The following is a 12351-nucleotide window of genomic DNA, read 5'->3' as shown; positions in this document are numbered from 1 at the left end:
CATGAAGTTCGGGTCAGGACTAGAAAAAAAAATGCTCACGGTTTGCTATGTACATTTTGTATTATTTGTAACAAAATCAATAAAAAGAATAAAATAAATAACCATTAATAAAAGGTCATCATGGTCTGTTTTATACCCTAGATATGTTCTTTAAAAGTTCTGTGCAAATTGAATTTTAGTAAGGAAAATTGTATTTTAATTAGAACAATAGGGTTTTCAATTATGCAAAATATTCTTCTGTAAAGAGAATATAACCTTTTGTGATATTAATACTCACGACTCCCAGCTGCCCATTTTGGCCTATTTAATGCTTGTCCTTCAGAGAAATAAGAGTCAAAGTTTCTTAATTATCTGTTTAAAATTTATCAGAGAAAAATGTCATTATTTTGCTTTTATTAGCACTGCCCGGGAAGGCTCCAAGCCCCACTTCCACGCAGTCCCTCGCTCTTCCTTTTCGAGGGAGGGGATCCCTCCCTGGCCGCGGGGGCCTGTTGGCATCGATGGGGCTTCGATTTCAAGATGGAAGGAGGGAAGGGACCACTGGCTGTGCTCACATACAGGGGACGGATGACTGGCTTTGCTGCAGTCAAAGCAGAGCCCTGCAGCAACGGCTGTCCCGTGCGCCGGTCCCACGAGCGGAGCGGGGATGCGGGACCCGCCCTCGGTCCACGGTCGGCCTTGGCCGCCTGTGTAAGGTGACCAGCGCCCTGGCTGGGGGGCGTGCGGCTTTCTACCTGCTTCCCGCACAACACTTAACGAGCTTTTCCCGATCTGGATATTTAGATTACTCTTGAACCCAACAGGTCCCGGTCTCTTCTGCTTTCAAAGTGAGCAAAGTGTGAGCTTGCTGCCAGTGATCCTTATAAGTGAATGCTTTCGAGGGATTTAAGAGAAATAAGCCAAATGAAAGGTTTAATCCTATTTATTTTTTTTAATTAATTAATTTTTTAAAAATCCTATTTCTTTATTTAAAGTCGTAGCCAACTCTCTTCTCCAGGTCGGGACAACCGAAAGAAAAAAAAAATTCTCTGTCTTAACTGAAGCTCAGTTTCCAGAAAATAAAAATAAAGACGATATCAGAAACCTCTGAAAGTGGAAAGAAAAGATTATATCGAAAAGTGCCTGAAAATAGACTTTCCTAAATATCAACTGAAGGGTGACCAGAAAAATCTCCGCACGGTGTGCAAAGTGAACGCAGAATTCAGATTTACTCACTCACAGGGCGGGAACTAAGAGGGATGAAACAATCAACCTACTCCAAACGGCGGTACTGCCCCACTGACAGGTAAGTGGGAGTTGTAGGATCCGAAGTCACAGAATTTCTCCATTTCTGGATTATAAAGGGCAGTGCTCCTAACGGTCTCATAAAACACAGGACGGCTTCTGTGTGTGGTCACATGCGTCCACGCGAGAAGAAATCCTCAAGGAGGGAGGAATCGCCCTAAGGATTTCACCTATTACAGGCAGGGCCGCGGAGTCTTATCAGTCCTGGAAACTCATCCCAAGTCTTCATCAGCAAAACAAACCTTGCTCTCCAGAGGGGACGGTAATTCGACCTCTTCTCCAGTTAATCATGAAAAGGGACCACCTCCCAGGAAAGAAAACCGGCGTTGTATGGAGGGGCCCGCAGCCCCCCTTGCACCGTCAGGGTGAGGCATCGGCTCTTTCTGGGTTATACCCACCCGACCGCTGTGTGTCGGGGACGGGCCTGCTAGCGACACACGGCCTCACCCCTGCCCACCCAGGGCTGCGAGATCCGCTCTCGCCTCGGCCTGTAAACGGCTCCGTGTCCCGCACCAGCCCCAGCCCGGGGCCGCTTACGCAGCTGCGGCTCTCGGCTTCCCACTCTGCCCACCTTTAACTAGGATTGTGTCCAGGGGCAACGAGCTGACGCGCCTCCAGGACAGGTGATCGGGGCCACGGAGAAGTCCCGTGTGCGGGGACAGTGGCATCGGGCCCGGGCCGCCCCGGCCGTCTCGCTGTGGGATCCCGGGGCCCCGGTCCGGGGACGCACCTGGGGCCTCCACCCGTCAGCCAGGGCCTGAGACCGCGGGCCTCCAAGTCTGTCCCTACAGGACTTCCTTCGGCCTCTGCCCAAAGAGTGGGCCTTTCCAGCGGGTTTAGTCGAGCGCTTCTCCTGGAGCATCTCCAGGCTTCTGCTGATCCCCTTTCTCCTTCCGGGATGTCCGCTGGGCAGCTGTTAGGGATGTCCTCCTGGTAGCTGTTAGGGACGTCCTCTTGGTAGCCGTTAGGGGTGTCCTCTTGGTAGCCGTTAGGGGCGTCTGGTGGGTAGCCGTTAGGGACCTCCAAGCCCCTGCCGTGCGCGCAGCCTTTAGGCCACCGCCTCAACCGCAGCACCAGACAGCAAGGCTGTCATGGTTTTCCTTACGTGGATTAAGCTGCCTCTCCCCACACGTGGAACAAAGGGCTTTTAACCGAGACGTCCATGAAGTCCAGGAGAGAAGGTTTCAGGGTAGAGACCTCTTCTCCTGGGTGTCCGGGAATTTCAGGTGTTTAAGGGAAGAAGACCACGGGCAATGTCCTCTTTCTGAGTCAGACCTGCCCTCCGTCCCTGAGGGCGCGGGAAGCTGTCGGAGGGGAGCAGGTGCGAGTGCACCAGCACCGGTACAGAGGGGAAGCCCTGGCCCTTTTGAAAATTTTATACTTATTTATTTGAGAGAGAGAGAGGGAGCAAGAAAGAGCATGAGCGGGCGAGAGGCAGAAGGAGAGAGAGAGTCCTCCGGCGGACTTCCCACGGAGCAGGGGGCCCAACCTGGCCCGGGGCCCCCTCTTGACCCTGAGATCACGACCTGAGCCAGAATCAAGGGTCAGATGCTTCACCGAGTGAGCCACTCAGGTGCCCCGGGGTCTGGCTTTTGGACCCCACGCGGTGGTACTTCCACGACCTGGGACCCCCCCCACCACACATGCCCAACTAGCAAGCAACTCCCCGCCTTTCTCCTTTCCTTGCCAACTCTCCTATTCCATCTTCTCATCTCCACCCCTGGACACCCAAACAAGACATGGCCTCATAACCAAGTCACTCAACACAGTCACCCTCCTCCTCCATCACGCCTCTGGCCATGCTTCCTCCTGTTAATAGGGAAAGTATTAATTTTGTTAGCCCTGTTCCTCTCAGAGAGAAAATTTCCATTTCCATAGCACCATGAAAACCAGACGTTGTGTGGGAAGGGGACAGAAACTTCTGGACTTGCTGCTCAAGCACACGAGGGCGGTCAGTGATTGACTTCACTTGATGGACAGGGACGCCGCTGCGGCCCCCGGGGTACAGGGTGGTCTATTGGCAGAGCGGAGGTGGTGATTCGGGGAGTGGGGGGCTTCGCTTTTGACAGAGGACGAGGTGGAAAGGTGGTAAGAGGTCCTCGGGGGTCACAGGGATAAAGAATTATCTTCAAATACAGAAGTGACTTGTAGGTTTGCTGACACAGAGGAAGGAGTCAGTAGAAAGGATGAATTTGAAAACTATTTAACTGATGGATGGAGCAAAGTTTCCAGAAGATAGGAAGTAGCGAGGTCCGAGGGAAGAGGAGAAATCGGTCTTTGAGACAAGAGGGACACCTCCCTCTCGGAGAAAGGAAGGGCGTGTGAAGGTATAGAAGAATTTGGAGACATTGTGAGTTCATACCAGCTGACTTTGATCTTGTTAATGATCTGTTGAGACTTAGGGCATGGGGATGAAAGCTTGAGAAGAGTGGAAAAGATTTGGAATGGATGGATCATGTCCGCTGGTGGTGGGCCAGGTGTGTCATCTTTATTTACGATGGGCTACGTGCCAGCGTGTCTTAAAATAGGAGCGACTGGTTGCAGAAATTAATAAAAGCCTAAACCTAAAGGAGGGAGTAATTCTAGAAAAAAAGAAAATGTAATCTGCATGTTTTGCATCAGGCATGCTTTGAAAGCTTGCTGAGTACATACGGCTTTCTAGAGGTGCTTTGGAAAACGTATCAAATGACCTTGGTCACAGCACCACCCCAGCTACTTAACAACTTTGTTGTCTTTGGCATGATCGTTCGTTATTCCCAAATCAGATTTTCCATTTGCATCCAGTAATTCACTCAATAAATATTCATTGAATGCCCACCCCATGCCAGGAGCTCTGTTGGGTATCACACGCACAATGGTAAGCAAGACGCTCTGTCCTCAAGTTTCCGCCAGGCCGGGGACCCCCTACCCTACTTCCTTTACCAGGAAGGTCACAGTGTATTTCAAAAATTTTGGAGCCCATCTATAGCAAAGAAAAACCTATAGAAAAGCGATTTTTTTTTCTTGTGTTGTGATCACCATCTTACCAGTGAGTATAGGTTCTGGAGAGAAGACTCTACCTCCGAAGAACGCCCTGTGGCTCTCCCAGGCTTAGCCCTCCCTCCTACACAGCTTCCCAACCAGGAGTGGCAGCCACCATCTCGCTGGGAAGCAGGGAGCATGGCTTTACACCGGGCTCATGGAATCTTCACCGCTTCCTCACGTCTCCAGTGACGGGCTGCCCTGTCCCTGGGGCTGGCTCCTCTGAAGACATCGGTGCTAATTCCAGCAGGGACACAACCCAGCGCTGTCCCAGCAGCCAAGTGTAAACCAGAAGAGTTCTTTGATCTCCAGCCTGGTGCATTCTTTGGGTGGTCAAAACTTTGGAAGGACAAGCTAGAAGAGTATGTCTGGTGATTGGAAGCCAGGTCAGAGGTAATGTTCTGGACAGGATTTCTGGGAGTAGAACTAAGGACGTTGTCCTTTGTTTTAGACGTTTGAGTCTAGCGCAGGAAAAATATTCCCTGAAACGTACCCGAGAGTTCTGGGAAGAGCCGATCGTTACGCTGGGGTCACAGCGTTAACTTCTCTACAGCCCGCTCAGCTGCTTCACATAGTCCCTCTTACCCCATGGTTCCATTTTATCAGGGACAGTCGAAAATCGTCACCAGCGGTAGAAAGCAGTAGGTGTCTTTCTCTTCTTTTGTGTTCAGACTAAGAGAGGGAGTCCGTTTCTAAAACCAGGTTTTGCAGACAAGAAAAAAAAAAGTGCAGACTACGGATTGGGTGAAGAGTGGAGAGGAAGAAGAACTGAGCTTGCTTTACTCTCTGCTCCGGCTTCCTCTCGGAAAGCCCGTGTCTATGAGTGGATCCAGGAATGAGACTCCGAGAGCCTACCAGCTAGGGCCATGGGTCAGTCACCGCCCATCTAGATGTGAGAAAAGCAGCAAAAAGCTGTGAGGAAGGCAATTAACTCAGCATTCAACTCTAAAAAAAATTCATTTCAGGAAATCATGTGATTCTTGGGTATCTGGGTAGAAAACTCTGAAAACTTTCCAGAGTTTCTTTCCCAAGCTCTGGTTCTTGACCGTTTTATGTGACGTACCATCTCCTGCCTTTTGTCTCAGATCTCATGGTCTCAAAAAAGCCCTAAACATTGACCTGGGAAAGGCAGAAACTCCCACACATGTTGGGTGAAGAACATTTTTATTGAATTTTGGCATTCCATTCCCGCCTTGCTCTGTCTACCTCTCTCTCCCTTGCTTTCCTGGCTCTCTCTTGTTCTCTGTCTTGCGTGTGGCCATTCTCCAGTGAAGGCGTGAGAGGAGTTGGGAGGGGCTTCCCTGCTGAGTCAGGAAGGACCAGTTCCCTCACTCTTTTCCCCATTAACCTCAACTTGGTAGAGTGATGGTTTCTCTTCTTGGGCTTACGAAGTTCTTTTCTCTTCAAGTGCTCAGCTCTGCACCGGTCTCCACCAAACTTTCTCTTTAATTCAACCCCGCAAATATTTACTGGTGATTAATGCTTGGTTCAGTGTGAGATCAAGATGTGAATCAGAATCGGTCTCTTCTTTTTCCCTAAAGAACCTCCAGGGAGGCAGCCACGTGCAGAACGGCCAAATGCTATCACAGAGATCCTGTCGGACACACTGGAGAAGACTTAGCTGAGGGTTCACCCACACCCCCGCAAAGGCTTCCCAGGAAGGCTCCATTTCACCTCTTTCCGATTTCCAAATTCCTACATCACTGATTTTGGGCTTAAATCAGCATTTTCCACAATATGTTCCTTGGAACACTACACCCAAGAGATGTTCTGTGAAAAACGATTTCATGATCAATTAGGAATAGGAAATATCGTATACACATTCTCTTCTTGGAAATCCAGTGTACATCAGCACGTCCAAAGTTTTCACTAGCGGAGGAGGAGATGAAAATTTGTTTAACCCGGAATTTTCTGATCCTATATAATCAGACACCTCACTTTTTAACCAGGCATCTATGGGAAAAGGATGTTTCTCGGACTACACCCTTAGAAATATTGCACTAATTGGTTAATTAAATGATGACTATGAGTGTTATGAAAAACCTATTTGTAAGATTTTATTTTTATCACCATGTAAAAAACCCTTTCATGCCAATTGGATTTTTATTTTTTAAAAAAGATTTATTTATTTATTCATGAGAGACACAGAGAGAGAGGCAGAGACACAGGCAGAGGGAGAAGCAGGCTCCCTGTAGGGAGCCCAACGTGGGACTCGATCCCAGGACTCCAGGATCAGGCCCTGGGCTGAAGGTAGATGCTCAACCACTGTGCCCCACCAATTGGATTTTTAAATGTCTAGGATCGTGTTGTCCAATATGGTAGCCACACACCACATGTAGCTCATCTCACTTGAGATGCTCTCTAAGTATAAAATACTGAGCAGATTTGGTAAACAACATGAAAAAAAAAAAGAATGTAAAGTATTTCATTAACAATTTTATATTGATTACATATTGAGATAATCTGGATATATTTGGTTAAAAACTTTATTGAAATTAACTTTGCCTCTTTTTATCTCAATAAAAAAATATAGTTAAAATAAGACCAAAGTATGGGCAGCCCCAGTGGCTCAGCGGTTTAGCGCCACCTGCAGCTCAGGGCGTGATCCTGGAGACCCGGGATCGAGTCCCACGTCGGGCTCCCTGCATGGAGCCTGCTTCTCCCTCTGCCTGTGTCTCTATGAATAAATAAGTAAAATCTTCAAAAAAATAAAAAATAATAAAAGAAGAGCAAAGTAGCAATTGGTAAATGTAATTTACCATCAGCAAAAAATAAACACCAACATACCATGGAAAAATACTCTACGATGAATCCAGTGGTATCTCGACTATTTTGCTGGCATGTTTATGAGAATATGTATCTCCTTTTTCTCATATAATATTCAGAGCTCAAAGTCTATAATAAGAAAACGAAAAGGTTTTTTAAAAAAAAATGCACTTCACCCCTTTCCGCTTTTTAAAATATGGCCACTAGAAAGCTTAAAATCACACACGTGGCTCGCGATATGCTTCTGCTAGTAGCCCTGGTTTAGAAAATAGGAGTTGTACCTCCCACATGTTTCATGTCTCCCCATAGGACACAGGAGGAGGCTGTACCCGATAAAGGCAGGTGAAGCATACTTGTCGCGGGGATCCATTTGGTTAGCAAGGCGGGGATCTGGTGGCGAGAGCCCGGGAACGGAGTCTTCCTCTCCAAGGTGTGCGCGCTCCCATGCGTCACCGTCCCCACGGCGTGGGTGGCTCCTGTTGTCCAGCTTCAGCTCACAACTCGCGCAGCCCAACCCCGAGTGATGCCAAGCGGATGCTGCACCCCGAGGCCGCGGGTTAGACTCCTCTAAGCTTCCCAACGGGGATGCTCCCGTGCACCCCGAATCCCTATTCCAGCCTCCTTGCTCTCAGGCACTTCCGTAAGTCTCCGTGGTGCTTGGCATTACAGAAGGTAGGGAATTTTCTGATGGGTGACGTGTGTCCCACGACCCCGGAGCCCGGCGTGGGGGCGAGGGGGAAACGGAGGGTAAACTCTCCACGTCCCCACACTTGCTTCAGAAGACTCTTCGTGGGTGTGCTCGGGAGCCCGCGGCGCCCCGTCGGGAAGCTAAGGAGTCACTGATTTTCAGCGAGTCTCCAGTTCCTGCTGGAAACGGAAAGCGACATCCCGGTGACGCCCGGAGAAGGCCTGCGGCAGGTGTGGGAGCTCCGGGCCGGCTCCCCCCCCTGGGCGAGGCGCGGGGTCAGGAGGGCAGCAGGCCGGCGGCTCCCCAGGCGTGGGGCAGGGTGGCGGCCCAGCAGCGGGCAGAGTGCGCCCGCCCCTCCCACCCCAGCACAGTCCCCGAGCAGGTGCACCTGCCCCCGGGGGGCGCGGCTGGCCCCGGAGCCCCGAGACGACAGGCCCGAGCTGCCACGGGAACGTCGGGCTTCGCATGTCCCCGGCTGTCCCTGCCGGGTCCTGGGGCCTTCCTGTGTGGGGGTGCTGAGGCGTGGGGGCCGGGGGGCCCTCCCCTGATGTCATGAGATAACAGCCCAAGAGCCCGCTGTCCTTGGCGTCGCCGCCACCCCCAAACACTGTTTTCTGGCTTCTTTCTGTTTGGCAGCCGTACCCTCAACGATCGTCCCAGGGTTTCTCCATCGAAACCCAAGCGCTGTGTTATCAGACGAGAACTCGGAAAGGCATTTCTGAGTGTGTCCCCCCACCATGAGGAAACCCCACGCCACCAGCCATTCCCGCTGGAAGCCCCACGCCCTTGCTGGATCTTTCGAGTGTTTATAATTTGGCCCGACCTCTCGGTCCAGCTTTTCACCCACAGGGAACCTCGTTTACTCCACCAGGTAGGCAGTGAGAGCAGCGTGGGCGTCCACTCACGAGGCCCGGCGGCCCCCTCTGCATGCCCAGCTCACGCCACTGCCCGTGCTGAGCCCCGCTCCCTGGTTCCCTCGGGCTGCGGCGCTCGGGCCTCCGCGTCCCCTCAGCAATTTTCGGAGCATCCTTCTACTCATTTCCCTGCACACGTACGCTCAAGTGTAAACAATCCTCCTTCCTAAATTACATCTCTGCTCCGCCAGTTACTGGTTGCGTGACCTTGGCCACTACTTAACCTCTCTGGGCCCCAATTTCCTTAAATGTGCAGCCCAGGGTAACAAGAGCACCAATTCACCAGGCTGCTGTGACAATAGTTGAATTCCTAGAAAGCGCCTCAAACAGCGCTTGGTCCACAGGAGGCCTCTGGCAAGTGGTCTGCTACCAGGAGGCGTGCTCACGGTTCTGGTGTCAGTGGAATCAGTTTTGAATTCCTACAGCTCTGCCTGGGATCTCATACATTGGACACGATCAACAAACACTTGCAGGATAAAGGAAAAAGTAAATGAGCGTAAAGCAAGAGATCTTAAAGTGAGAATCGATGCGCCCATTCGTTGTGATTTTGAAAACCTGCTTTAGGAGGCCTCCCGGAACCACGTCAGGATTTACTAGATGTTCTTTAGGGAAAACAAACAAAGAAAGAAACGTAATTTCTTTAAAAAGAAGAAATAAAATAAAAACAAGGTTCCATTGCTGGAAATCTGTGGATTAGCCATCACTTGAAAATGCGTATTTTGGTGTGCAAGTCCGGAGAGACAAACGTCTACCGCGGCTTATACTTGACATCCTCAAACTGCAATAAACTTGCACAAAATAGAAACCGGGCAGGCTGCCTGACAACTGAATGGAGGTTTTTAACTTTCTAGATTGCTTTTATGCCAGTTATCTCATTAAAACTTGCTTGCTCTAACGGGCTGGACTTACGGGAAGGGTTTACAAATTAAGCAAAAACAAACAAACAAAACAAAACTGTGATCTAAAATGTGGTCACGTCTCTTCTTCTCCACCAGCGACAGTAGCACAGGGACGGAGAATGACCTTCTGGCCTTTGAAAATCAGTGCGTTCCGTCCAGGGGCGCCACCGCCTTTCCATCACAGGTTTCCCCGCCGTCTTATGACACCTGCACCAAGTGCCACGCGTGCCCAGGCTGCTCCTGTCCTCTGGCGGCTGGGACAGGACGCGGCCAGCCAAGCCTGTTTCCTAAAGAACCGACAAGTCCGCCCCGGAATCCCTGATGCCCCCCCTCCGCGGCCTCTAAGCTCAACGGGCTTGGCCACACGCTGCTGCCCCAGTCAGGGGAGCTTGACGCCCTGTTCATGGCGCTCTTCTCAGAGCTGCTGATGAAGGATGTGGGGCCTGGTGACAAGTGGCGGAGGCTACGGAGGGGGCGGCAGGCTCACCGAGCCCGGGCCCAGGCTGCACTGAGGGCGCCCAGCCAGCTGCATACAGCTGGCGCCAAGTGTGCAGAACGGAGGTTCGACTCTCCCCAGCTCTCGGCGGCAGATGCCCTCAGCCCTGCACCCACCACCCTGTTCCTCGGACTAGCCTGGGCGCCTCGGAGCTCCCCAGGCTGTGACTCAGTTGTCAGGGCGAGGCGAGGTCTGAGGGCCGAGGCCAGGCCATGTGTGAGGGCCGAGGCCAGACTGAGCGATGCTCCTGGTAGAGACTGTGCTTCCCCCGACACAGCACCTGCACCGAGTTCCCCACGTCCCCTGAGCCTCCAGGCCCCCCAAATAGCAGCTCCCCTGCCTCCCAGGAAAGCAAGAGTTCACGCCACAGAGTCTGTTCCTGCGCCCTGCTCAGGGCAGCAGGACAGGTGCCAGTCATGCCAGGGGGCTTCCATGCTCCAGAACCCCCTTCCCCATGGCCCATTTATGGCGCGTTCGAGAGAACAGACGCACAGGCTCACGGCCACCACGCCTGAGGTCTGGCTACACGTCAAGACATCAGGACTTCAGCAGGCAGCTGTGTGATTTGAAAGAAAAATAACCTCACATTTAGTTATTTTATGAAGAAGATAAATACTCTCTCCCAAATCCGTAGCTGCCTGGAGGCCCTCCGAATCCCATAGCCGCCAGCGCCAACCTCCCTCTCCCCCGCGGTTGCTGCCAGCTCATGCCAGGTAGAGATGGGCAGACGTGCTCCTGCGGTGGCCTTAGTCACGATGGGTCCATGAGCGCCCCAGGGCTCCTAGAGCGGGCTCCAGAGCAAACGGTGAAGCCGTGCTTCCCCCTCTCAGCCCCGGGTGAGTGTGTTAGAGGAACTTCTCTGGCCTCCCGTGACCAGGTTCTTTTTAAAAGCTAAATCTTTACTTGAATTGTCCCCACGGGTTATGTGAATGCACCTGCAGCCACTAGAGTAAGGAGCAGCTCTTTGTTTTGATAAAGGCTACTTTACAGGGAAAGGTTTCACACCGGCTCCATGACAAGTGAGATCGACGAAACTATAAGAAAGAGGAAAAAAAAATAATTTTGTGACCTTGATGTGTTTATAATGAAGTGGCTAATGCCACACAAGGACTTCCCGAGGCTACTCCGCTGCACACCTGCACAGATATTTTATCGTGTCTACTAAGTGGGTCTGAGGCCTTCTCTGTGCACGTCTGCATCTCTTAATTTTGAATAAATTAACAAACACCTCAATAGGAACAGGAGACCTCACTACGGTGGCTTGTGTGTTGTAAAACACTAAGGAAGGAAAACATACCATTTGTAGACAAAGTAATAAAAGCGCTGTAACGGATCATTTCAGTTCTTCTCTAATGGGACGTATACAATTAAAAACTCCTTTTCCTATATGAGACGTGAGCAACTCCCAAAACACAAACGAATTCGGACTTGTTTCTGGTCTTCGTATTATATTATATTTTCTAATAAGCAATGAGACATACTGAGTTGAAAAGCTTGACAGATTTAACGGGGAAAGAAAACCCCCAAACCATGTTCTGCGGCTAATTGGAATGATTATCCGTCACAGTTTTGCTATGTGGAGACAAATATACGCTCTGCTTCAGTGGCCTGGAAAACTGGTAAAATAAGTTTATAGTCTGGTCTGTGGTAATTAATTATTTTAAATTGGTATTATTCAGGTAGTGCCATGAACATGGGTTATTGCTATCATTTTAAAATATATTACAGCCAGGGTTTGCTCATCCGTGGTAATAGAGGCTAAGCCCGTGCAGATAAATTAAGTCCACGGCTATTAATTTCTAACTCTTAAGCACTTATAAGAAAATACACCTGCTTTATTTCTGGGTTTTTATATCATGCATTTATTACTCTTGTATCCCAGTTTTACAGGTAAAGCGGAGTAGTAAAAATTTGGCATAAATCAGAACTAGGATTAAATCTTAGTTCTATCACTAACCCTGGGCAAGTTATTGACCTTTTCAAGTCTTAAATTCCCCACCTGGGGAGTTAATGACACCTACGTAATTGTGGGGGCAATTGTGAGACAATGGGTCGAAAGGACCCAATAATCAGACCTAACACACAGTAGGTGCTCAGGCAGGGGCAGTTCTCCCGCCACTTCTCTGCCCGAGCCTCCCCAACTCCATTTGCCTCAAGCCTACTCTTTAGAATGAAGGAGGGCACGGCGTCGTAGCTGAAATTTTCCGATAATCCACAAGAACACAAAGAAATTAAAGAAGAGGGATCCCTGGGTGGCCTTTGGCCTGGAGTCCCAGGATGGAG

The 12351-nt window shown here is 50.3% G+C and overlaps 1 protein-coding gene across 2 annotated transcripts in view; it reads right to left on the bottom strand.

Moving 5' to 3' along the window:
• Window positions 1-12351, bottom strand: part of CPED1 (cadherin like and PC-esterase domain containing 1) — a 263284-nt gene that overhangs the window by 64378 nt on the left and 186555 nt on the right. The window lies entirely within an intron of this gene.

The sequence above is a fragment of the Vulpes lagopus genome, chromosome 13, assembly GCF_018345385.1.
Source record: "Vulpes lagopus strain Blue_001 chromosome 13, ASM1834538v1, whole genome shotgun sequence".
Classification (NCBI taxonomy): domain Eukaryota; kingdom Metazoa; phylum Chordata; class Mammalia; order Carnivora; family Canidae; genus Vulpes; species Vulpes lagopus.
The sequence above is the reverse complement of the archived record's forward strand: the minus strand, read 5'-3'. Positions and strand labels throughout refer to the sequence as shown.